The sequence below is a fragment of the Chiloscyllium plagiosum genome, unplaced genomic scaffold (assembly GCF_037043375.1).
Source record: "Chiloscyllium plagiosum isolate Xiang-an unplaced genomic scaffold, Cpla_swu_hap1 HiC_scaffold_2, whole genome shotgun sequence".
Classification (NCBI taxonomy): domain Eukaryota; kingdom Metazoa; phylum Chordata; class Chondrichthyes; order Orectolobiformes; family Hemiscylliidae; genus Chiloscyllium; species Chiloscyllium plagiosum.
In genome coordinates this window covers 17313234-17338009 of record NW_028270140.1, presented here as the reverse complement: position 1 = coordinate 17338009, position 24776 = coordinate 17313234, and the positions used below count along the sequence as shown (strand labels likewise).

General features: G+C 41.5%; 1 protein-coding gene across 6 annotated transcripts in view; it reads right to left on the bottom strand.

Moving 5' to 3' along the window:
- The window catches only part of LOC122564906 (methylcytosine dioxygenase TET2-like), a 189886-nt gene that overhangs the window by 128780 nt on the left and 36330 nt on the right, over window positions 1-24776 (bottom strand). For 3 of the 6 annotated variants that reach the window (XM_043720365.2, XM_087994998.1, XM_087995007.1), the window contains one exon: window positions 23333-23380. The exons of the other annotated variants lie outside the window; for them this stretch is intronic. The gene's annotated coding sequence lies outside the window, so the exon portion shown is untranslated. The remainder of the gene's footprint in view (window positions 1-23332; window positions 23381-24776) is intronic. 6 annotated transcript variants of the gene reach the window in all.

Genomic DNA, 24776 nt, shown 5'->3' with positions numbered 1-24776 from the left:
TCAGATCTGATGAACAGAAGGATCAACAGCAATAGAGGGGAGAGGAATCAGGGAGCAATCATGTGTAGGTGGGAAGTGACTATTTGTGGACAATATCACCAAGGCGCAATAGTTAGATGAGGCATAGGATGAGCCACAGGGTAAATCCTAGGGAGACAACAGATAAGTTGTGGGCGGCACGGTGGCACAGTGGTTAGCACTGCTGCCTCGCAGCGCCAGAGACCCGGGTTCAATTCCCGACTCAGGCGACTGACTGTGTGGAGTTTGCACGTTCTCCCCGTGTCTGCGTGGGTTTCCTCCGGGTGCTCCGGTTTCCTCCCACAGTCCAAAGATGTGCAGGTTAGGTGAATTGGCCATACTAAATTGCCCGTAGTGTTAGGTAAGGGGTAAATGTAGGGGTATGGGTGGGTTTCGCTTCGGCGGGTCGGTGTGGACTTGTTGGGCCGAAGGGCCTGTTTCCACACTGTAATCTAATCTAAACAAATCTAAACAAAGTGTGTGGATATGGGAAGAGTCAGCAATGGAGGTGAGCCTTTGTTTGTGATGAATGGAGCCAGACTAGAGCAGTCCCACCAGCTGTGTTACGGTGCAGGGGCATTGGAGGATGTTGTGCAAATCAAGTCAAAGACCATGTACAAATCAAAACAGATTTCTTATATACAGAGAAGTTCACCTATCATTTCTGTAAGTGAGAGTTTGGTACAACACCAACAAAAACTTAACTGGAGAGACTGAAAAATGGAATACTGGGGAAATGGGCATGGAGTTTAGAAGTGACAACATGTTCAAGGACTTTCAAGAGAAACAGTATGTTAGATATCAGACCATGTCTTGCAAAGATTAAGTGGATCAAGGTTTTATTTTAAAAGGGAATATCTTAGAATGGCAGATTTTGTTATGAAGTTGAAGGCATGTAATTTACCTTTCAGAGAGTGAACGCTGTTCAGCACTGACAGCTTACAAGCACCTGTAATATGACTGAGTCTATTGGAAAATTGAAACATTTGACTGTGAAATGGACACCAGAGTTTTGACAATTTGAATTTCACCAGTTTAAATTATGCCCCAAGATCCTAAAAATCAATAGCGTTTGAATTTATTGTTTTGTCAATAATCGAACCAATGAGACGATCTGATGTTGGGCGGGCATTCTGAAAATCTGACAGAGCAACTACCATCAACGATCCAAGAAATTAGGAAAAACTCTATTAAAGATATCTTTTCATATGAAACATATTCGCAGTAAAAAGTAAGATGACAACCCAGAGAGATCTTCAGCTGGAAGAAGACAAACACCGATGATGGCAGCCACTGTGTGGTTTTGAAATCAAGTTGATGTAATTTTAATAAGTGTTTTATTGGAATAGTATATTGTTATAGAGTTGGAGGCAGGTAATAAGCAATTAAGAGTAGGGTGCTTAAGAGTTGTGAATAGTTGTTGTTTAATGTTCACCTTTAGAGTTAGAATAAATTAATATTATTTTCTTTTCAATTAGTGGAATTTGGGAGTTTTCTGTCACTCATTTTAATACATTATGAGGTGAGTTGAGCTTTTCTGGGAGTTTAGTTTAATTAACAGAAGGGTTAACTACTGTGTCTTAACAGTTTGTGGTCTCAGATCAGAGACTTGGAGAGGTTTAAACAGATCCAGTCTCAGATTTGGACAGATTTCTGGTACGAAATATCCCAGATTTAAACACTTGTTGATTAGTGGCCTAGATCTTTATATAAAATGTAGGTGAGAATTTACATTTCAGTTACTTGTGGTTGGTTAAATTAAAAGTGAGGGAAAAGGCTCTTAAGATTGCTAAAGACAATCTAAAGTTTAAAGATGCTTCCCAAATTTGTCAAAAAAGTTTAAAAAAAGAGAAGGACATACTTTTAGAATTAGCAAATAGGTTAGAATTGGGTTTAACCAGGGACAAAAGGAAATCTGAAATTGTAAGGAGTTGGTCAAGCACTTAGGTGTATCAAAGAAACAGACAAGTGCAGTACAGTTTGATAAACAAATTGCAATTGAGGCAAATGGAGTTAAAAGATAAAGAAAGGGAAAGAAGAGCCATGAGTGGAGAAAGAAAGAGAGAGAAGGTTCTTAACTGAGCAACAAAAGAGAGAAGAAAAAAAAGAGAAAGGGAGTCAGAATTTGAACTTCAGAAGTTGCAAGTTAGTCAGGAAAGTCAAGTTAATAGGATGGAGGAGAAGAGTGAAGGTAGTGATGTATACAAATGTTAAAACATTGCCACACTTTGAAAAGAAAGATCCTGAAGCCTTCTTTATTTCATTTGAAAAACTGGCTAGGCAGACAGAGTGGCCAGAGAACTTGTGGGTAATGCTAGTTCAGACTAAGCTGGTAGTCAGGGCTAGTGAGGTATTTGCAGCGCTGTCAGATGTGGGGGTCAAGAGATAATGCAGATGTCAAAAAGGCTATTGTGAATGCTTATGAATTGGTAGCAGAAGGGTATAGATAGCAGTTCAGATTTACGCAGAGTTCGAAAGAATTAAATATAGTAATTTTGATAGCTGGGTGCTGGCCTTAAATAGATAAGGCCTATGAGGCTTGAAGAGAGATTATTCTGCTGGAGTTTAAAAACTTACTTCCAGAGATAAGAATTCATCTGGATGAACAGAAAGTTCAAGTTGTGAGAAGAGTGGCAGAGATGGCAGATTAATATGCACTGGGGCACAAGGCAAAAGAGTAGCATCCAACAAGAATTTCATGCTGTGAGGGATAGAAATTGGGAGAAGGGGATATCCAACACTACAAAGCAAAGAGTAGGAAACATAGGTAGTAGTTTACCACAGGTGAAAAAGAAGCCAAAGAGGGTCAAAAGGAGGTGAAATGCCCCAAGTGTTTTCACGGTAATAGAGTGGGACGCAGAAAATTACAGGGGCAATGGTTTGAGGAGGGAACTGGGAAAAGGTGTTTTCACTGCCAGAAGGTGGGACAGTTAAAGTCATAGTGCTGGTCCCTGAAGAAAGGCACTGTGGAAACCACGGCAGGTTAGTGCTGCCTGACCTGCTGTGCTTTTCCAGCACCACTCTAATCTAGACAGAGGAGAAATGGGCCAAAGTGCACCAGTTTGTACTGCCAGTAGCATACAGACAGGAAGTGTTATGGGTAGCACATGAATTACCAGTAGATCACCTAGGTGTGAGGAAGACGCACGCGAAGGTACAAAAGCATTTCTATTGGCATGGACTGTACAAGGATGTGGTTAAATTTTGCCATACATGTCATGTGCCAAATGGTAGGTAAACCACAGGCAGTAATAAAACCAGCACCTTTGATGCCAATTCCCATATTTGAAGAACCCTGCATGCAGGTTATGAGTGATTGTGTAGGTCCCCTCCATAAATTAAGTGGGAACCAGTACTTGCTAACTATATTGAATAGGTCCACCAGATTTCTGGAGGCAATTCCATTACAGAGTATTAAGGAGAAAAGGGTGGTGGAGTCAGTAGCTTTCTTCACACAATGGGCTACCCAGAGAGATTCTGTCAGACAAAGGGGCTAATTTTACTGTGAGGCTGTTTAAGTCAGTCATGGATAGCTTAGGTATACAGCACTTTAAATCAAGTGCATACTATCCTGAATCCCATGAAGCTTTAAAAAGTTGGCATCAGACCCTGAAGACCACGTTAAGAGCGTACTGTCAGGATTACCTGAATGGCTAGGACAAAAGGTATCCCACTCATTGCTTGCCATTAGAGATGCCCCAAATGAATCTAATCAGTTTACTCCCTTTTAATTAATGTTCGGACTTGAAATGAGGGCCTTTGAAATTAAAGAAAAATTGACAGGACCAAAGTCAGGGGTCTCACACTTGGATTACGTGTCGGAGCGGAGGCAGAGACTAAATAGAGTGGGTGAGTTAGCTAAACAGCACCTGAAGAGGGCACAGCATAGAATGAAGCAGGTGGCAGATAAAAACTTTAAAATTAAGACATTTTCCTGTGGGGGAATGACGTATTAGTATTGTTACCAGTGGTCGGAAATCTCTTCAAAGCTAGTTTTAGTGTTCCCTATTAAATTGAGAAACCGTTGAGGCAAGTAAACTATCTGGTAAAGATGCTGGATAGAAAACAAACTGCATCGGATATGTCATATGACTATGTTGAAACCTTACTATATTAGAGACAGGGAACTGGAGAAACAGGTATTAGTTACTGCTCTGCAGAGTGAAGAATCAAATCCAGATGTCGTGGAGTTTGATGTACCTCAAAAATACAAGGAAGTTCTTGAAGAGCAGGATAGGTTAGTGAACTGTCTCAGCAGCAAAGAACCCAGTTGAAAGGTTTGTTGCAGCAATATGAGGACATATGCAGGAATAAGATGGAGGGGACTAATACTATTGTGCACGAGGTGGAAGTAGGGAATGCTGTCCTGGTCAAACACTCCTGTAGACTTAATCCTCTCAACGCCACAGAGGTCCAGAAGGAAGTGGATGCAATGCACAAAGTCATGATTTGGAGGTGCCAGTGTTGGACTGGGGTGGACAAAGTTAAAAATCACAACACCAGGTTATAATCCAACAGGTTTATTTGGAGGCACTAGCTTTCGAAGTGCTGCTTCTTCAGCAGGTGGTTGTCCTGAAGACGACCTCTGGTCACCTGAAGAAGCAGAAGCACTTCAAAAGGTTAGTGCTTCCAATTAAACCTGTTGGGACTATAACCTGGTGCTGTGTGATTTTTAACTTTGTACACCCCAGTCCAACACCAGCGTCTCCATATCATGACTAGTGTTGTGAGATTTTTTAACTAAGCTCAGCCAAGATATCATCGAACCGGGTCACACAGTGAGTGGAGTTCGCCGATTAGGTTGGTTCCCAAACCTGACTGGACTAAACAATTTTGTGAACTATTTGAAGGTCAACACAGTAACAGAATTGGACTCATACCCAATACCAAGATTGGAGGACTGTATAGATAAAGTTGGATAAGCCATTTACATCACAAAGTTGGACTTAATGCTTTATTATTGGCAGGTACCTTTATCAGAGAAAGTCAAAGAGGTTTCTGCGTTTGTAACCCCAAATGGGCTATATAAATTCAAAGCGATGCCGTTTGGAATGAAGAACATACTGGCCACATTCAAAGACTCATGAACAGAGTTGTGGCTGGTTTAACAAACTGTGCAGTTTATCTGGATGTTGTAGTGATCTTCAGCGAGTTACTGAAAGATCAAATGATACAGTTAGCAGAGCTCTTTGAAGGATTACGGAAGCAAAACAGGTAGTAAACTTAAAGAACACAGAATTCGCAAAGGCAGAGGTGATGTTCTTGGGACATAACATCGATCATGGAAGGTTGACCCCCAAGGAATGCCAAGACAAAGGCCATCTACGAATTTCCACAACCATCCTCAAAGAAAGAGGTGTTTAGATTTTTGGGACCAAGCGGATTCTACCAGAATTCCTGAAGAAGGACTTATGCAGGAAGAATCGATTCTCCTGTTCCTTTGATGCTGCCTGACCTACTGCGCTTTTCCAGCAACACATTTTTAAGCTCTGATCTCCAGCATCTGCAGTCCTCACTTTCTCCTAGTGGATTCTACCAGAAGTCTGTTTCAATCATCAGCAGCTTGGTGGCACCACTAATGGATTTAGTGAAGTAATGTACAAACTTTTGGTGCACAGAACACCACCACGAGGTATTTGCCAATTTAAAAACAATATTAACCATCGCACCAGTTTCAGGTACATGAAAGTTTTTGAAATCCTTCAAAGTTGCAATTGATGATAGTGATATAGGAGTTGCAATTGTACTGAGTTAAAAATCACACCAGGTTATAGTCCAACAGGTGATAAGGAGCATCGCTCCGAAAGCTAGTGTGCTTCCAATTAGACCTTTTGGACTATAACCTGGTGTTGTGTGATTTTTAACTTTGTACACCCCAGTCCAACACCGGCATCTCCAAATCAAAATCACAATTGTACTGCTACAGGATGATGATAATGACAATGGAGCTGAATGGCCAATTGGCCAATTTTCAAAGAAACTCAACACCCACCAGAGAAAATGCTCTACCACTGAAAAAGAATGATTGAGTTTGGTACTGACCTTATAACATTTTAATGTTTATGTGATGAACAACGTATTGGAGATAATTGTATACTCTGACCACAATCCTCTTACATTCTTGGAAACAGTTATAGACAAAAGTATGAGACTACTTCATTGGAGACTTACGTTACAGACATTTACTTTACAAATTGTACATGTTGCAGGTCGTAAAAATGTGATAGCAGATGCATTATCACAGATGTAAAGGATAAGGTAAAATTGTTATATGTATGCGTGCAGAAATTAATATGAACTTAGATTAATGCCTTGTGTATTTCATTGAAATAGGATTAAGAATCAGAAAAAAAAATTGAAACCATCTTTCCATTATGACAGTTTATTTTTTTCTTAAGGGGGTGATACGCGTGTTGGGGAGGGGGGGGGAAGAGGAGACGAGATGTTATAAAGTTGAAGGGTGAACTGTACCTTTCAGAGTGAATGTTGTTCGGCACAGGGCTTACACGCACCTGTCATATGACAAGACAGCAGTCAGAATCTACTGGAAAATTGAAAATAATGTAACATAGAAAAAAATACAGCACAGTACAGGCCCTTTGGCCCTCGATGTTGCGCCGATCCAAGCCCACCTAACCTACACTAGCCCACTATCCTCCATATGCCTATCCAATGCCCGCTTAAATGCCCATAAAGAGGGAGAGTCCACCACTGCTACTGGCAGGGCATTCCATGAACTCACGACTCGCTGAGTAAAGAATCTACCCTAACATCTGTCCTATACCTACCACCCCTTAATTTAAGCTATGCCCCCTCGTAATAGCTGACTCCATACGTGGAAAAAGGTTCTCATGGTCAACCCTATCTAAACCCCTAATCATCTTGTACACCTCTATCAAGTCACCCCTAAACCTTCTTTTCTCCAATGAAAACAGCCCCAAGTGCCTCAGCCTTTCCTCATACGATCTTCCTACCATACCAGGCAACATCCTGGTAAACCTCCTCTGCACCCGTTCCAGTGCCTCCACATCCTTCCTATAGTATGGCGACCAAAACTGCACACAATACTCCAGATGCAGCCGCACCAGAGTCTTATACAACTGCAACATGACCTCAGGACTCCGGAACTCAATTCCTCTACCAATAAAAGCCAGTACGCCATATGCCTTCTTCACTGCACTATTTACCTGGGTGGCAACTTTCAGAGATCTGTGTACATGGACACCAAGATCCCTCTGCTCATCCACACTACCAAGTATCCGACCATTAGCCCAGTACCCCATCTTTTTGTTACTCCTACCAAAGTGAATCACCTCATACTTACCTACATTGAGCTCCAAACATTTGGCTGTGGAATGGATACCAGCATTGGTTGCTGTTTGACTACAATTTCACCAGTTTAAATTATGCCCCAGGATAATAAAAAAAAATCTAGTTTGGTTCAATTGATGGCAAAACAATAAATTCAATGAGACGATCCGATGTTGGGATATAAGAAAAGGCAGGCATTTTCAAAAATCAGACAGAGTAACTGCCATCAACACAGATCCAAGAAATTAGGAAACACTCTTTCAAAATGTACCATTTCAAATGAAACACAGTCACAGCAAAACGAAAGACGACAACCCAGGGAGATCTTCAGCTGGAAGACGGCAAGCACCAATGACAGCCGCTGTATGGTTATGAAATCAGGTTGTTGTAAATTTAATAAGTATTTTATTAGAACAGGGTTGGAGGCAGGTAATAAGCAATTAAGAGAAAAGGGTGACTTAGAGTTGTGAATAGTTGTTGCTGAGGTTCACTTTTACAGTTAAAGAATAAGTTGATGTTATTTTTGTTAAATACCGGAATTTGGGAGTTTGGCCTCTCATATTCTAACAGATTACGAGACAGAGTGAGCTTTTCTGGGTGTTTGGTTTAATTAACAAAAGGGCTCACTGCCATGTCAAAACAATTTGAAGAGAGGAACAGTACCCAAGGATTGTGAACTGCTAATAAAGTCAGTTAATGTAGCAGCCAGAAAGAGATGTTTGATCAACAGTCTTCTAGAAATAGGACTTTAAGAGCACGAAGTCACATGGACAAGGTGAATTCATGAAAGTAGGAAAGAAACTACAGAAAGAGGTGGATTCAGGGCAGATGACAGCATGGGAGCTGTTCTCCTGTATGGCCAAGGAGAAGGAAATGAAATGGCAAAGGCTGTTGATCAGAATCTGATCTTCCCCTGTGTATTTTAATAATATCATTAATAGGATATCATACTAGAGTGACAGAATGCAAGACTTTATTCAGGACAACCACACCAAACATGGTGGATTGGGTACAGATTTAGTAAATCCATTGTTGTAAATGTACCAGAATAAATTACGTTTTGTAAAGACTTCAGGAACCTGCAGCAACCTTGTCAGGGTGTCACAAAACTGTGCACCCACTGAGCATAAATAGTACAGTGTGGGTGGAGTTAGAATTAGAATGAGAGAGTGTCTTGAATGGACACACAAGTAGATTTATTTGTCTTTACCTAATAAGTCAGTCTGGCATATCATATATTGAGCGTTATTATATAATAAAGCATTACTTTGAAGTGTTAGTCTGAAGACAGAACTTGACTTTGCCTGCTTTAAACTGTGAGAGTGTGGTATCACAATAAAAATATTGACCAAAGGCTAGATAGTTTGATTTTAAAAGCGCAGTGCTAAAAATCTTGTGGATTCTTTTTCTGGAATGGACAGACGAAGAAAGCATCTTGGTGATCAAACTAGATAATCTATCACTGACTCTGGCTGATGGGTACTTACTGGGGAGAACACCTCTGTTTTTCTGTGAAATTATGCCACAGCATCTTTTAGCTAGGAGTGCAGACCAGATTTTGGTTTAAAAAAAATCAGCAGCAAGATGGCAATTCCCACAGCACTGCATGCTTAAAGTGCTGAACTGTAGGCCCACAGACATTGTGCCCACATTTCTGAAGTGGACCTTGAATCGATAGCCTCTTGCTATCTAGAATTGAGTGCCACCACTCAACAAAAAGTGTTGATGATGGATTGAATCGGAGGGCTGCCTGTGAAACATCCTGCCCAACTCCACCAGCAGCGAGCACTCTGGGTCAAATTAGACGTCTCCAAAACTGGTTTATGCTGCACACAAGGCTGCATGTTGGCAGCAGAGTTGCTGAATGATCTCTTCGAGCATCGAAGAATGAATATAACAACTTGAGACTCAACATTGCTGAGTGGATGGTATTAAAGTGCAGCTTAACAGCATTTGGAATGTTCAACCAGACATCAAACTAGTAGAACAAAATAAAACGGAAGCGTTTGTTCTTGTTTTAGATTATAATGCGATTGAATAACGTTGGTTATGTTGGAGCTGTAAACCGGAATATTAGACCCAGAGGACAAGACTTGCGTTCAAAGAGAGTAAAAGGTCTTGCATGCTTCGGGTTGAGTGAGATGTTTCATTGGCAACATTCACAGAAACCTCCCTGCTCTTCTCATAATGAACACAGTCCAGACACAAGAGATTAGATCAAGCAAAACCCACCTGCCAATTCTGCAGCTCAATAAACACAATGTGACCAGTTTATATCCCACCAGGGCTGTGATCTCCTGTTTATAAACCTTGTTCTGTGTAGTACTCATTTGCTGATATGGCAACATTTTTATTTTTAAAAACAAAAAGGAAGGTCTGGGTCCAGTGAGTCTCTGTCAAAAACAAATGTAAAATATTTTACCAGACAAGCTCAAATCAATGAGCTACTATCTTGACTGCCCATCCACTGATAAACCCTGTAAGGGATTGTTACAAGCCATTCCGCATTAAGTTTTCCTTCATTTAAAAATGCAGTTATTTAATTTTTATATTAAAAAAAGAGTTACCGCCTATTTATCAAGGACTTGGTCAAAGCTAAAATTCATCATGCTCAGTGCTAGGGCAGCTCGATGGATGAGTGCCAGTCCAGCTCACTGGTGGTCTCTTGCCTCTGAATTAGAAGGTTGGGAGTTCAAACCTCATTCAAAACTTTAAACATGTAGTTGAAGCTGAGTATCCAGTACTGGATAGGAAGGGATATAGGCCAAATGCTGGCAAATGGACTAGAGGATATCAGATTGGCACGGACGAGTTGGACCATAGGGTCTGTTTCTGTGCTGTACAATTCTACAACTCTGAGCAAATGCTGAGAGATTACTGGATCACTACATGGGGTGCCTTTTTTCCCCCCAAGTATTACAATGGATTAAAACCACTTGCAACATTGATTCAAGAAGTGTCCTGTTCAAAATTTAATCCTTGGCTTATGCGCAAATGAGCTGCCGTTTCTGCATGAAAAATGGCCATGATCAAATTTCACATCATTAATTGGATGTTGTTGTCTAGAAACATACCAGCTTATTATGTCGTAGGAGCGGTCTCTTTGAAGGTGGTGGTTACTGCTATCCTCTTTAAGCTTAGGAAACTACAGGACTTACTTGGCCAAGTGTGATTGAGCCAACTCACTTCCTGGTCTAACAAGAAGAGTCCCTTGTTGTTAAGATATAGTTTATTGCATGTTTGCAACAAGTTACAGGTTACCTTGATATGACAGACGTTGTTAAAGACTGAGGGATCTGATGTTACATCTCACTTCTGCAAGATCCTGAGCTGTCCCAACCCCAAGTCTATATAACCTCGTATAAATAGAAACAATTGCCCTACTAACTCAACAGAAATTCTTAATCATAAAAAAAAATGCTGCAGTGGAAATTGTCCATGGATCTGAAGTCTCCTTATTTATCATTATTCTTGATACCATCATGATGAATCTACACCTTTGTGTGTTCTTTGCGACATTAATCTTCTTCCTTGGACTTGCAACGTTTTAAACTCAGGGTGGGGGAGGGGATGGTGAGAATGCTATCACAGAGTTGTAGAGATGTACAGCACGGGAACAGACCCTTCGGTCCAACTTGTCCATGCTGACCAGATATCCCAACCCAATCTAGTCCCACCTGCCAGTACTCGGCCCATATCCCTCCAAACCCTTCCTATTCATATACCCATCCAAATGCCTTTTAAATGTTGCAATTGTACCAGCCTCCACCACTTCCTTTGGCAGCTCATTCCATACATGTACCACCATGTGTGTGAAAACATTGTCCCTTAGGTCTCTTTTATATCTTTCCCCTCTCACCCTAAACCTATGCCCTCTAGTTCTGGACTCCACGACCCCAGGGAAAAGACTTTGCCTATTTATCCTATCCATGCCCCTCATGATTTTATAAACCTCTATAAAGGTCACCCTCAGCCTCTGACGCTCGAGGAAAAACAGCCCCAGCCTGTTCAGCCTCTCCCTGTAGCTCAAATCCTCCAACCCTGGCAACAACCTTGTAAATCTTTTCTGAACCCTTTCAAGTTTCAAAACATCTTTCCGATAGGAAGGAGACCAGAATTGCACGCAACATTCCAACAGTGGCTTAACCAATGTGCTGTACAGCCGCAACATGACCTCCCAACTCCTGTACTCAATACTCTGACCAATAAAGGAAAGCATACCAAACGCCTTCTTCACTATCCTATCTAGCTGCGACTTCACTTTCAAGAAGCTATGAACCTGCACTCCAAGGTCTCTTTGTTCAGCAACACTCCCTAGGACCTTACCATTAAGCGTATAAATCCTGCTAAGATTTGCTTTCCCAAAATGCAGCACCTTGTATTTATCCGAATTAAACTCCATCTGCCACATCTCAGCCCATTGGCCTATCTGGTCAAGATCTTGTTGTAATCTGAAGCAAACCTCTTCGCTGTCCACTACACCTCCAATTTTGGTGTCATCTGCAAACTTACTATCAAATTAAGTCTAGATGAAAGTCTGCTACTTTTATTTTGTTGGATTCTGTATGATACTGGATTGAAAATAATTTACTGTGACAGAAATGGCAATAACTACCAACAACGTGATTAGAAAACAAGCAACAAACGCACTCAAATGTGCAACAGAAGGCAAAGGCAATCAATCGCTGGACTGTTAATCCAGAGATCCAGGTCACTTTCTGGGGGCCCAGGTTCGAATCCTACCACAGCAGACAGTGTGATTTGAATTCAATAAATATCGGGAATTAAAGAGTGTACTGAAAACTATGAATCCATTGCCAAATGTTGGGAAAAACACACCTGATTCATTCATGTCCTTTAGGGAAGGAAACTGCTATCCTTACCTGGTCTGGCCTACATGTGACTCCAGACCCACAGCAAAGTGGCTGACTCTTAACTGCTCTCTAAGCAATTGGGAAGGAGTAATAAATGCTGGCCTAGCCAGCGATGTCATCATCCCATGAATGAAAAAAAGATGGATATTTGATCAATAGTGTTGCCATACAAAGGCTTGGTCAGGCTCTATTTGGAGTACTGCATTTAGTTTGGACACAGCACATAGAAAATTTTATTCTCTAACATTATATATGGAGCTTGGAAGGGGCACATAGCAGTTCCACCAGAATGATATGGGGGTTACAACTGTATGGCAGCAAACAATGTCTCCACACAGCCTGTGCATAAATTGGAACTTTTTGGTTATTCAGCAACTTTAACAGACGCTGTGCAATTAAATAAATCACTTGTGCATTACCAAACCAAAACGATGGAAATGTTGCTTTAGATTGTTATGTTTGAGTAGAAGATAGTGAGGACTGCAGATGCTGGAGACGTCAGACTCTACAAAGTGTGGAGCTGGAAAAAGCACAACAGGGCGGAGAGCATCAGAGGTGCAAGAGAGAGTCGACGTTTCGGGCTTAATCCTTCACCAGTACCCTTGGAGAAGTCAGAGTCGATAAAGTGTGGCTGGAGAAGTCCTGATGAAGGGTTAAGTTTGAAACATCAAGTCTCTTGTTCCTCAGATGCTGCCTGACTTGTGCTTTTTTTTAAGTGCCAAACGTTATCGACTTATGTTGTGAGGGCACTTACATAAACTGAGCTTGTATTGTAATGTCTTTGAGTTCAGAAAATATCTAATTGGAGTGGTTACAATGTTCAAATGGTTTAGTGGGTTAGATAAAGGAACAGCAGTACAACCTTGATTATCCAGATATCGATTATCCAAATTTTGCATTATCTGAACAAGATCTCAAGGTCCTGATGCTTTGGTAAACTGTTATCTGAACTTTTGATTATCCAAACAAAATATTCTCTGCCCATGTCGCTTGGATAATTGAGATTACCCTCTTGTGGGATAATCAAGTCCATGAGGAAATTATGTTAATGCTGGAGGCAGGCTATTTTGGAAGGGAATCGACACACATTCTTCTCACAAAGGGGAATAACAATTTGAAATTCTTTGCCTGAATAGGTGGTGGACGCTGAGATTGCTGGAGCTTTCAAGACTGAGTTGGATGCAATTTTATAATTACATCAGGATATTGGAGGCTGTGGGTCAACAGTGGCTGAATTTGTGGGGTGGACAAATTCTCCATTATCTATTTTAAGGTGGAACAGGTTTGAGGAGTTGAATAGCATAGTCCTGTGCCTATGTTCCTCAACTGAGATATATCAAAAGAGATAGCACGTTTAAAGCTCAATTTTGAGACACATAATGGATTGAGTTAGGAGATGAGACTGACAACTTTCAGGATTCATAAATATTGCTAATTATTTCATTTGTTTAATTGTATTAAATCCTGTAATAGGAATGCCCCATTTTAAAGAATACCACATGTATTAATTGTTTGTGCAAGAGTGCTGGTACATCATTCGTAAGGACTCGCGCATAGTACTGTCTAAAGTGCTCATCTGCTCTTGCTGTAGGCGAAACAACTGGGAAAGTGTTAAAACTCAAGTCAGTGATTCGGAAGTCCCAAAGTCCCATCTGCCGCCTGATTAAATTCTAGGTTAACGTATCCATGTGATGCAATTAAACGTCAGAAGGGGAATCCCTGCAAATGTACTTTGACTGATAAGAGAGCTGCCAGCGGTGCTGCTATTAATAGGCATGCTAGGGCTAGATTCCAGACAGTGAGATCCATGCCAGGGTTTAGTGAGGATTGGACTTTCATGTCACAGCTGGTTACACCCACTGAAATGTCTCCCTACATATGTGATAACAAAGGCTGAGTAACTTGAGTACTCTGTGCTTAAATTAGAACCGCCTGCTTTGATACAACACACATTTTGTACCAATGCCCATACAGAAAAAGAATTTTAAATACCTCAGCGTTTGTAGTGCAACAGACCAGTGTCCATTCAACCAGGAATGGCCATTTGTAGTGAACTGTTTGCTCATTAACCCTGGTGTAAACTACTAAAACCTTTCAACTTGCCTAACCCTGTCAAACATCAACTTTGCATTCTTAAAAGTCAGTCTCTTATGTTACTGTATCACATCCATTTGATGAGTCAGTTATAAATTCTCTAAGGAATTAGCTCATTACAGAGCCAAAGTCTTGATATTTCCACTTTCTCTCTACCCAAGATACAGAAACGGTGCCAGTAATGTCAATATTATTGTGTTGACACTCCAGTGAGGTCAGAGATCAAAATTCCAAATAAACTGAGGATTTTTGGTCCTGTTGAAATCCATTTTACTGCACAAACTCCAAAGTAGTTTACTGATCTAACAGTGGCTACATTGAAATGACTTGTCTTGATCATCTTCCTATTAAAGTCAATGACATCATCCACGTTGGAGAGTTGGCTACAAAACAGTCAAAAATACAAGAAATAGGAGCAGGAGTAGATCATGTGGCTTAACAAGCATACTCCACAATTTAATATAATAATGGACTTCAATTCCAATCACCATATCCCTGATTCTCTGACGTGCCACAACAGTAATGAGAAAACATAACCCTACAAAAAGGACAGAATTAACCATTAAGTTACAGACAATCGTGTTTAGGTCTATCAATTCTTAATTTAATCTTTAAACTAAGCCCAAAATGCTCTCAATCACTCTACATATCCACTAAAATACTTACTGACTATCTTGTGAGCTGTTGCTCTTTAGGATAAGAAGCTAGGAATCCCAAGTGGATCTTTGCTAGGAGGATGTCAGAGTAGACAAATACCATCAAGATAAAGAACTTGCATCTATAAAGTGTACTTCACTATCTTAGTCTGTCCAAAGAGTTTTGCATCCAATGCAGTTCTTTTGGAGTGTAGTCACTGTAGAAATGCATGAGATACAGAAACTTTGCATACAGCAAAATCCCACAAAGAGCAACAAGATGAATAATCCTTATCATCTGTTCTGGGCATTGCTTGAGGATCAATGTTGTCTAAAATACCAGGATAAGACTTATGGTCATACTGCTGTGTGACCTTTAGCATTTTTCTAAGACAGTAAATGGGGCCTCACTTTAACATCTAATCTGAAAGTTGCCGCCATCTCAGACAGTGTCAATACAGATTACATGCTTACACCAATGGATTGAGACCTGAACCCCTGACCTTCTGATTCAGAGGTGAGTGTTAGAAATGAGTGAATGCTGGCATTATCTTGAAGCGCTTCTCAGCTGGATATCCCTGGACTTTCAATTGTTCTCATTTAAAGTAAGTTCTTTTTAGAACTGTATTCGCACTGCATGTTTAACGTTGACATGGTGGTTTTGCCTCCACCATAAGTTGCCTTCACTTGCTAGCATCAGAATAGGCTTGACCACTGTTAGCTGATGGTCTACATTGATAATACTGGCAACATCCTGGCACAACTGTATCAGATGTTTGATTCCACAATTTCCAGACATTTTCTGCCATAACTTGCTTAACTGGTGATAAATCTCAATATCTATTTAATAGAGTGAAAATAGGGTCTGTGTAAAAGGTAAAAACCTACTGTTATTTACCAAATGTTCACTGTATCTCACAATGCATCATATTTTGAATTCCCTCGAGGTTATCTCAGTTGAGAATTTTTTTATTTTATGTCATTCCAATGACTAACTATCTTGCACAACTCTCAGGGGGAGGCAGAGAGCTGACGCATTTAGAATGTTTGGAATAAACAAGATAGTTCACTTCTCAATTCTGTAACTATGAGGGGGAAATGCTGAGAACTGCCTTGGTTTTGGGTTATTGCTGTTTCTTATTTGCATTTGTTACTTGGATTCAGAATATTACTGCAAATAGCTCAGATTGGCTAGGTACACCAAGCTAATGAGGAGTGTTTGATGGGACAATGTGGCTGCAGAACTTACAGAATGTGATGGACAAAATATACAAAGCTGCAGAGAACAATGGCAGATGAAATTTAGCACAGGCAAGTGTGCCACAAAAAGGAGGAATGCACAAGACAGAGACATACTGCAATGTTGAAAACAAGTGATATACACATTCTATGCTGAAATATCGATGAAGGAAGCTGAAGTAGCTTGGAGGAGATCTAGTAGACTCAATATATCCAACTTGTGCAAAGTAACAATTAACATCCTATTGGATTTATTAAAATACATCACACAATACTAATACAAGGCAGATGAAATAATGGTCAAACTGTACTGCATGCTGGTCAGATTATGCCTTCAGCACTTTATCCAGTTCTGGTAAACATGAGCAAGATATTCATGTACTGGAAATTCATGTCAAAGATCTAGATTATGAGGAAGGACTGAAGATACTTGGGCTGTCCTGCCTGGATAACAGGCTTTTACAGGAGGATGTTAATGAGTGGAATAGTCAAAATATTGCTTTCAATTAAACGTGTAGATCAACGCCTTACCGGTTCAGCCTAGCAAGAGGTAAATGTAAGACTGCTGTCAGGAAATCCATCTTGACACACAGTGATTAATACACATTTCCCTCAGTGCACAGAATTATGAATATATAAACTTTAGTGTCTTTGTTCACTACCCCTTACTCTCTGTCCATACAACACTGTTTGGTTGCCTCTACCTTTCCAACAATAGTTTAGTCCTAGACTTTAGCCCAGTTGAGAAACATGATGGTAACCTGAGCAATGTACACATCTCCACAGCGAAACAGAATACCTGGCCTGTGACAGGGGTGTTGTCAATGTATAAGTAGAAAGCTCCTCTGATTCTTCAGCTGGAGATCCACTGTCCTACAACTTGCATTTAAAGATTGTCTTGAGTATATAGAAGTTTGGAGTGATCTAATTAAGGCATTTTCAATTCTACGGGGATCTGTAACATAGATACAGTAAAAAAAAATATTTCCTCTGTTGGGAATCAAGAATGCAGGCACATCATCATAAAATTAGAACAAGGCCATTGGGAGTGAAATTGAGAAGCACTTTCTCACACAAAGGAAGATGAATACTTTCCCTAACACCACCACCATATTCCATTCCCACTCTCCCCAAATCCCCCAAAACACACACAACACTGGTGACACTGCAACAACTGAAAGACTAAAGATTTGTATTAGGTAAAAAAAAAGTATCTACGGACATAGAATGAGGGGCAAGTAGAATTGAACTGCAGGTCAGCTAATGGTTTTGCAAGCTAGTTTCAAAGTTTTCAATGTTCTATTCCTGTTCCTATGTCCTACTGATAAACATGCATTTGTAAAAACGATTATAAAAAGGGCATTATTTTCTGAAATGAAATAGAGCATTGGTTTATATCAGCCACCATTCACTACTCTATATAAAGAAACTCAGTTACACCATGGCTGTGGAATGACCTCAAACTGGTTTTCTATCGGGGCCAGTTGAAATATGGCATTTGCACGTTTCACCTCAAACACAACGAGATGTTCAAATGCATGCAAAGCAGCCGTGCTCTCAGTTTAAAATCCATAGCAATCAAGTTAGCACACTGAAGCGAAGCTTTATTACATATTTGCAGTAAATTATTCAGTTCCAAACCAGTCGGATAGCCTCAGTAAACACTTATGTGATAGGCAGCTACATGTGACAACAGAAACATCTGCGCAAAACTTTCAGGGTAGAAAAAAACTGCAGAGTTTGCTACTTACACAGTAAACACTGGAATCCTAGGGTCAGCTCAGGATAACTTACTTGATGCCACATGTGCAGAGCTCTTATTACAGCAGGCAGGCACAGCATTTTCTCTTCTCCTCCCCCAACTACATACACCACATGCAATAACACAAAGACGCAGATCACAGACACCGCCACAGTGAGAGAGAGACCCACACATTAAACACACAAGTAACACACCCAAAAACATGCACAAAGCCACAGGCACAAATGCACAACACAGAGATGCACACATACTGAGAACAGATAGACACCAACGCAAGTGCCAATACACAAGTGACATACAAACAATATATAAAATCTGAAAATTACAAATACTTCCCGATGCTCTTGGGTACACACATTAAATCACATGTAAATACAAGTACATACATAAGACAATAAGATGTAGCCCGTTCAACCCATCTGCTCTACCACTCAATGAGGTCATGGCTGATCTGATATTCCCCAACTCCACTTTCTTGCCTTTTCCATACATCCCCTTGATTCTCTTACTGATAAGACCATAAGACATATATCCTTACTGTGGTGCATACGCAAATGCATTCATAGAATCCCTACAGTGTGGAAACAGGCCATTTGGCCAACAAATACACACAAACTCTCCAAACAGGATCTCATCCAGACCCACCCTCAGTCTATCCCTGTAATCCTGCATTTTCCATGGCTAATCCACCTAACCTACACATCCCTGAACACAATGGACAACTTAGCATAGCCAATCCACCTAACCTGCACATCTTTGGACTGTGGGAGGAAACTAAAGCACCCGGAAGATACCCACACAGTCACGGGGAGAATGTGTAAACTCCATCCAGACAGTGACCAGAGGCTGGAATTGAACCTGGGTTCCTGCCTGTGAGGCAGCAATGCTAACCACTGAGCCACCATGCCGCCTATTTGCAAACATTCAAACTAAAAAAAAGCATGAACTGGCACTCACAAAAGGAAGAAATACATAGGCACATACAAGCACAAACATACACACAATACACAGATATGTGCACACAAGCACGCAGGGTGGAATCTTCTATGGGTCTGAGCAACGTTGGTTATGGCACGATTTGTGTGAAGTCATTCAAAAAAGGTTAACAAGGCTCCTTTCAACATTTGAAGCACCTCGCTCCATATTTTATGTTTTTGCCATCTGGTGAGGCAACTTTCTCTAGTTAGCAGTGAGCTGCCGAATAAGGGGATTATTACTTGTTAAAATGCCTTATGGGACACCAGACAGGCTGAATATTAATAATGGCCGAGGGGTGACATTATAGAGGTTTCTAAAATCATGAGTGACATGGTTAAGGTGAATAGCCAAGGTCATATTCCTAGCGTGGTGGTGGTGGTCCAAAACTAAAGGGCGTAAATTCAAGGTGAGAGGTGAAGATTTAAAAAACAGACCTGATGGGTAACTTTAATAGGAAGGGTTTAAGAGGAAAATGGGTCAAATATTGCCAAATGGCACTAGATCAGTTTAGGATAGCTGGTCAGTGTGGAGGAATTGGACTGAAGGGTGTGTTTCCGTGCTGGAAATCTGATTCAATCTACAGCTTCCGTGCAAACATGCCAGGTATTGAGAAGTCTTGCAGTGAAAGTCAAAGCAGGTACCTGGTGAGCACCTCAGAGCACAAGATATGGGCACTACACACGTGTAGCCCTTGTCCATGAACACCATCATTAGACATTTACCATTTGCTCATGGCCATCATGACACCTCTCCAATACACTCCATCACTGTGCTCAGAAAGCACAGGATTCCACTACAGGGTGCACCAGCACCTAGCATTGAAAAGCTGTGATCACACGGTGTATACAGTTCACAGGTTGGACCTCAGGGACACTCACCTGCTCTCATAACACTCACCTACTTTGTGCCTACCTGGATAGAACATAGAAGAATACAGCGCAGTACAGGCCCTTTGGCCCTCGATGTTGCGCCGATCCAAGCCCACCTAACCTACACTAGCGCACTATCCTCCATATGCCTATCCAATGCCCGCTTAAATGCCCATAAAGAGGGAGAGTCCACCACTGCTACTGGCAGGGCATTCCATGAACTCACGACTCGCTGAGTAAAGAACCTACCCCTAACATCTGTCCTATACCTACCACCCCTTAATTTAAAGCTATGCCCCCTCGTAATAGCTTGCACCATCCTTGCCTTGCGTGTTAGAGCTTTAGTCAGAACCCATTGCTTTCAGAAATGGCGTTCTGACACTTTCTTTTAACTCCAGCATACAGACAGAATGTTTGTCTTGCTTCTCAGTAGACTCAGGTGGAGAAAGGCACAGCGACAACAGGTACACAGTGGCAACAAGATAACACCTGAAGCACACACCAATGGTTGTACTGCAGCTGCCACACATTCAACAACCAAATAGCCACATAGACAAGACCACATCGGTTTGCAATGTGAGGGGCTGCAGCTGTTTGTCAGGGATCCCGGTGCCATCAGTCACTGGCACAACCCACACAGGATTCAGGGACTTGACCACGATAAGTTGCCAACTTGGATATTTATAGCCAGGGGATGGGCAGTGATTTGTGCTGTTGGGCCAGCAGTTAGGGGAATAGTGCTATGGAGCTGCAAACAGAGGTCAGGGGTCTGGCAAGTCACGTATGAAGTATACCACGTCATCCTGGTGTGATGTGCTCTGGACAACTGGAGTAGGCAATATACCAAATGCTGAGGAAGTGAGGCAATGGAATCAGTCTTCGGAGGATGTTGGAGGGGAGGAAACCCTCATGGATGACAGAGCTCAACTGTTTTGGAGGACTGCCTGATCTCAGTTCTGGTAGATGGGAACGAGGTGCAGCAGATAATTACAGGCAATTAGTGGTCATTGGTCACTGTGCCGTCGTTTAGGTGAAGGTGAGATTCAGCCTCTATTAGTTGTGTGTCTCTAACTAAAAGCTGATGTTTGGAATTGTCCAATTGCTTGCCTGAAAGTGCTGGTCTCCTACTGGACTAGCTGAAAGTCCGAGCATTGGGAACAGAGCAGCAACGTCACTGAGGTGGGGGGTGGTGTTCAGATAGGTTACAGTTACAGGCAGATAAACTGGTGATTAAACAGTGATGAGGGTGAGAGAATGGGAATGTACGCTTGAGGGAGTGTCAACCATACCAGCTGTGAGCAGGCTGCTGGCAGGGGGGAAAACACCCAACTGCCCAGATTGCCAATGACTTTCCAAGTGCACAACAGTCTTTCAAAGCTGACGTGGGTGTGAAGGATGCTGGTCTTTTTGCAGATAGTGCTGGATGATGCATTGCTCCGAGAATGGGCCCATGGTAAAATGGGCTAGATTTGGACATGCAAGATGCCATAAGGGCAAAGTGTTCTAGTTGGCGAAGGAGCAAATTATTGCAGCTGCTGGAATCTGTAATGAGGGGAGTTGGTAAGAGACAGTAGTAAACGCACTAGGCCTTATGGCAAAAGACACTCTAGAAAACTCTATGTAACTCATGCTTAGCTAAAACAAATATAAGATTCAGTCCATAGATATGGAAAAACATAAATGCATGACACATATATATGTACAACTGCATCCCAGCACATGGGTCTAAGAATTTGATTCAGTCCATTAGCAGGGATGTTGATTGTAATCTATGGTTACCCTATTCTAGGTAAAGTAATGAGTCATCCCACAAAAGACTTGGAGCAAGTGGCTGGGGATGGCAATGCTCAATAAATGGCCACTGTGAAACTGAGCGGCCAAACGTGTGTGGTCAAAGTCAGTCAGTCTCTTCATCTCCCAATGACACATCCTACCTATCTCACTGTCACTCATGTTGCTCCATGACACACAGCCCTATCATACTGCAATCAACATGCCTAACACACTCACACTCCATCTCATTTTCACACAACCCCCACACTGCTTCACCATAGTTCTAGCTATGACAGATATCGCAGTCCAATGAGCATTTTCTTGGTGAAATGCAACTGCTGTGGAGTCCCTTTCTAACTGAACGGGAGGTAGGAGTGCTCCCTAGAGATCCTTGGTGAGTGGAGCTCTCTGTTGAGAGCCCTCCTCCTCCTTTTATCATAACTTTCTGTTTCAGTTGTCTATGCTCTATCTCCCTCTCGGGCTATAGCCAAAGAGGGCCTGCTCCCATTGCTGATAGCAGGCTTTCTGCTGACAGAGCTCCAAGCATCCTTCTGGCCAGCCACTTCCTTCCGACTGCAACTCCTCTAACAACTTCCACTGCTGTAACTGAAAGTCTAAAAGCACTTCAGCTGAAAGATCTTTGCTGATCCCTTTGAACAGCATTAAGTGGGGGGTGAATGGAGAGGAAGAGATGGGGGTCCCTCCTTGGGTTGAATGTATGTTCACCAGATGGTCTTTAAGAGGATATTAAAAAATGGTGCCTGCAAGAATGAAGACGGTAGGTTTGTCATGACATCACTGATGCTGTTTGATGGAATTTACTCACATGCTTCTCCTCCATGTACCGCACATCCTGACAAATGCAGCATACCACACTATCCCTGCTAGAAGAAACTGGAGCTGAAAGTGTGTTGCTGGAAAAGCGCAGCAGGTCAGGCAGCATCCAAGGAACAGGAGAATCGACGTTTCGGGCATAAGCCCTTCTTCAGGAATCCTGAAGAATCAGCCCTTCCTGCCCGAAATGTCGATTCTCCTGCTCCATGGATGCTGCCTGACCTGGTGCGCTTTTCCAGCAACACATTTTCAACTCTGATCTCCAGCATCTGCAGTCCTCACTTTCTCTGAGAAGAAACTGGAAGCAATTTCATGCCATTCTCCATCTCTGTGCTTAAGGGCCTACATCAGTAGCACTATGGAATTTTGCTGCTACAGATACACACATTTATCCAGAGATATGTGCGCACACACACTAATACATAGCACCTACATATATGTTATATACACACACAGATGCAAGATTCTTAGACAAATCAATTCACAGATAAAACAGGTCTCTCTCTCTCTCTCTCAGAAACAGACACATTTACACAGTCACAAAAAAATACAATGCACAAACATAAATGCATGCACATGTGCGCTTGCGCATACACACACATGTACATGCATATAGAGATACAGTGGCTGAGATGGTTTCAGTGGACTAGAAGCTGCATGCAGCTGTGTAATGAACCTAACATGCAGTCATGCTGTTCAAGTTCAAATTCTGTCAATGACAGAATTATGCTACAGATAGGGGGCTACCTGAGTAGCACAAAGGTCATGTAATTTCTCAGATATTATGCTGCCTGGTGTTTCAGATACACTTAAATGTCCCAGTGTTACACCTTTCTTTCTAAGGCTTCACTGAACAAAGGATATTTAAATTGTGTTCATGTCCAACAGTTTAGAAACTTTCTAAAATAATAACGGACAGTTTGAGTTGGCAAAATCCCCTCTTACCGTAGTGTTGTCTGACCATTTGGGCTGGTCAGCTCACTTTAGTTGGATCTAAAGAGAAAACAATAAATGTTTACATTGCACCTTATATTTTCTGTTAAACCAAAGCTCTTCAAAACCTATCAATTTTTTTTTATTCAATCAACTAACCATTTTCAAAATCATTCAACTGTTTTAGCGAATCCAATCAACCATAATCATGGCCATTCAAGCATTTCCACTCCAGATCAATCAAGTAATGCCCGATTTCATTCCCAATCAACTATTTTGAAGATTGTGGTTATGTCGGTAAACGCAACAGACAATTTGAGAACAAGTACAGTACTTGCAAATGGCAGTCTATAACAATTTCTTTGATGAACGATAAATGTTGGCCAGTAAACAGGATACTATCATAGGATCTTTTTGATCCATTGGAGAAAGGAGGTGGGGCTTCAGTTTAATGTATTACCCAAAATGTGGCTCCCCCAACAATGCAGTACTCCCTCTTGACTGCTGATGCATCAGCTAGATTATTCATTCAAGTACATAGTGACCCGAACAATCTAATGCAAATACTCAACGTGCCCAAACTAGGTGAAACAAGTGAATGAGAGATCGAGAGCAACTGGAACTTTGCATGATGAGGATTGTATAGAAGTTCCACTGTGGGATGTACACAAATAATTTCCTCCTCATATTGAATGCAGTAATTTGGTACAACTTTAGCATTACATGGCTCAGTTAGCAACACCATCTGAGTTGCAAGATTATAATTCCCTCAAACTCTGAAAATAGGATTTAGAGTGACAGTTAATGTAATATCATGGGACTATTGTACTGTTTGATGTTATACAGACAGGATGTACATCGCGGAAACAGAAACTTCGGTCCAACTCATTCGCACTGATCAGCTCATCCTAACCTAATCTAATCTAGTCCCATTTGTCAGCACTTGGCCCATATCCCTCTAAACCGTTCCTATTCATATACCCACGCAGGCACCTTTAAATGTTGTAACTGTACCAGCCTCCACCACTTCCTCTGGCAGCTCATTCCATACACGCACCACCCTCTGTGAAAAAGTTGCCCTTTATGGACACTTTTAAATCTTGCCCACGCTCCCCTCACCTTAAACCTATGCCCTCTAGTTCTGGACTCTGACCATGGGGAAAAGACCTGACTATTTACCCTATCCATACCCCTCAATGTTATAGACTGCTAAAGGCTATCCCTCAGCCTCCTACAATCCAGGGAAAACAGCCCCAGCCTATTCAGCCTCTCCTGATAGCTCAAACCCCCCCCAACACTGGCAACATCCTTGTACATCTTTGCTGAATCTTTTCAACACGTCTTTTGAAAGGATGCTACACTGAGACTCCAAACACCTGCTGAGAATATACAAGATCCCTTATGTGAAGAAAGGCAAGAAAAATAAGCTGGCCAAATTTATCTCTTGATCAGAGCA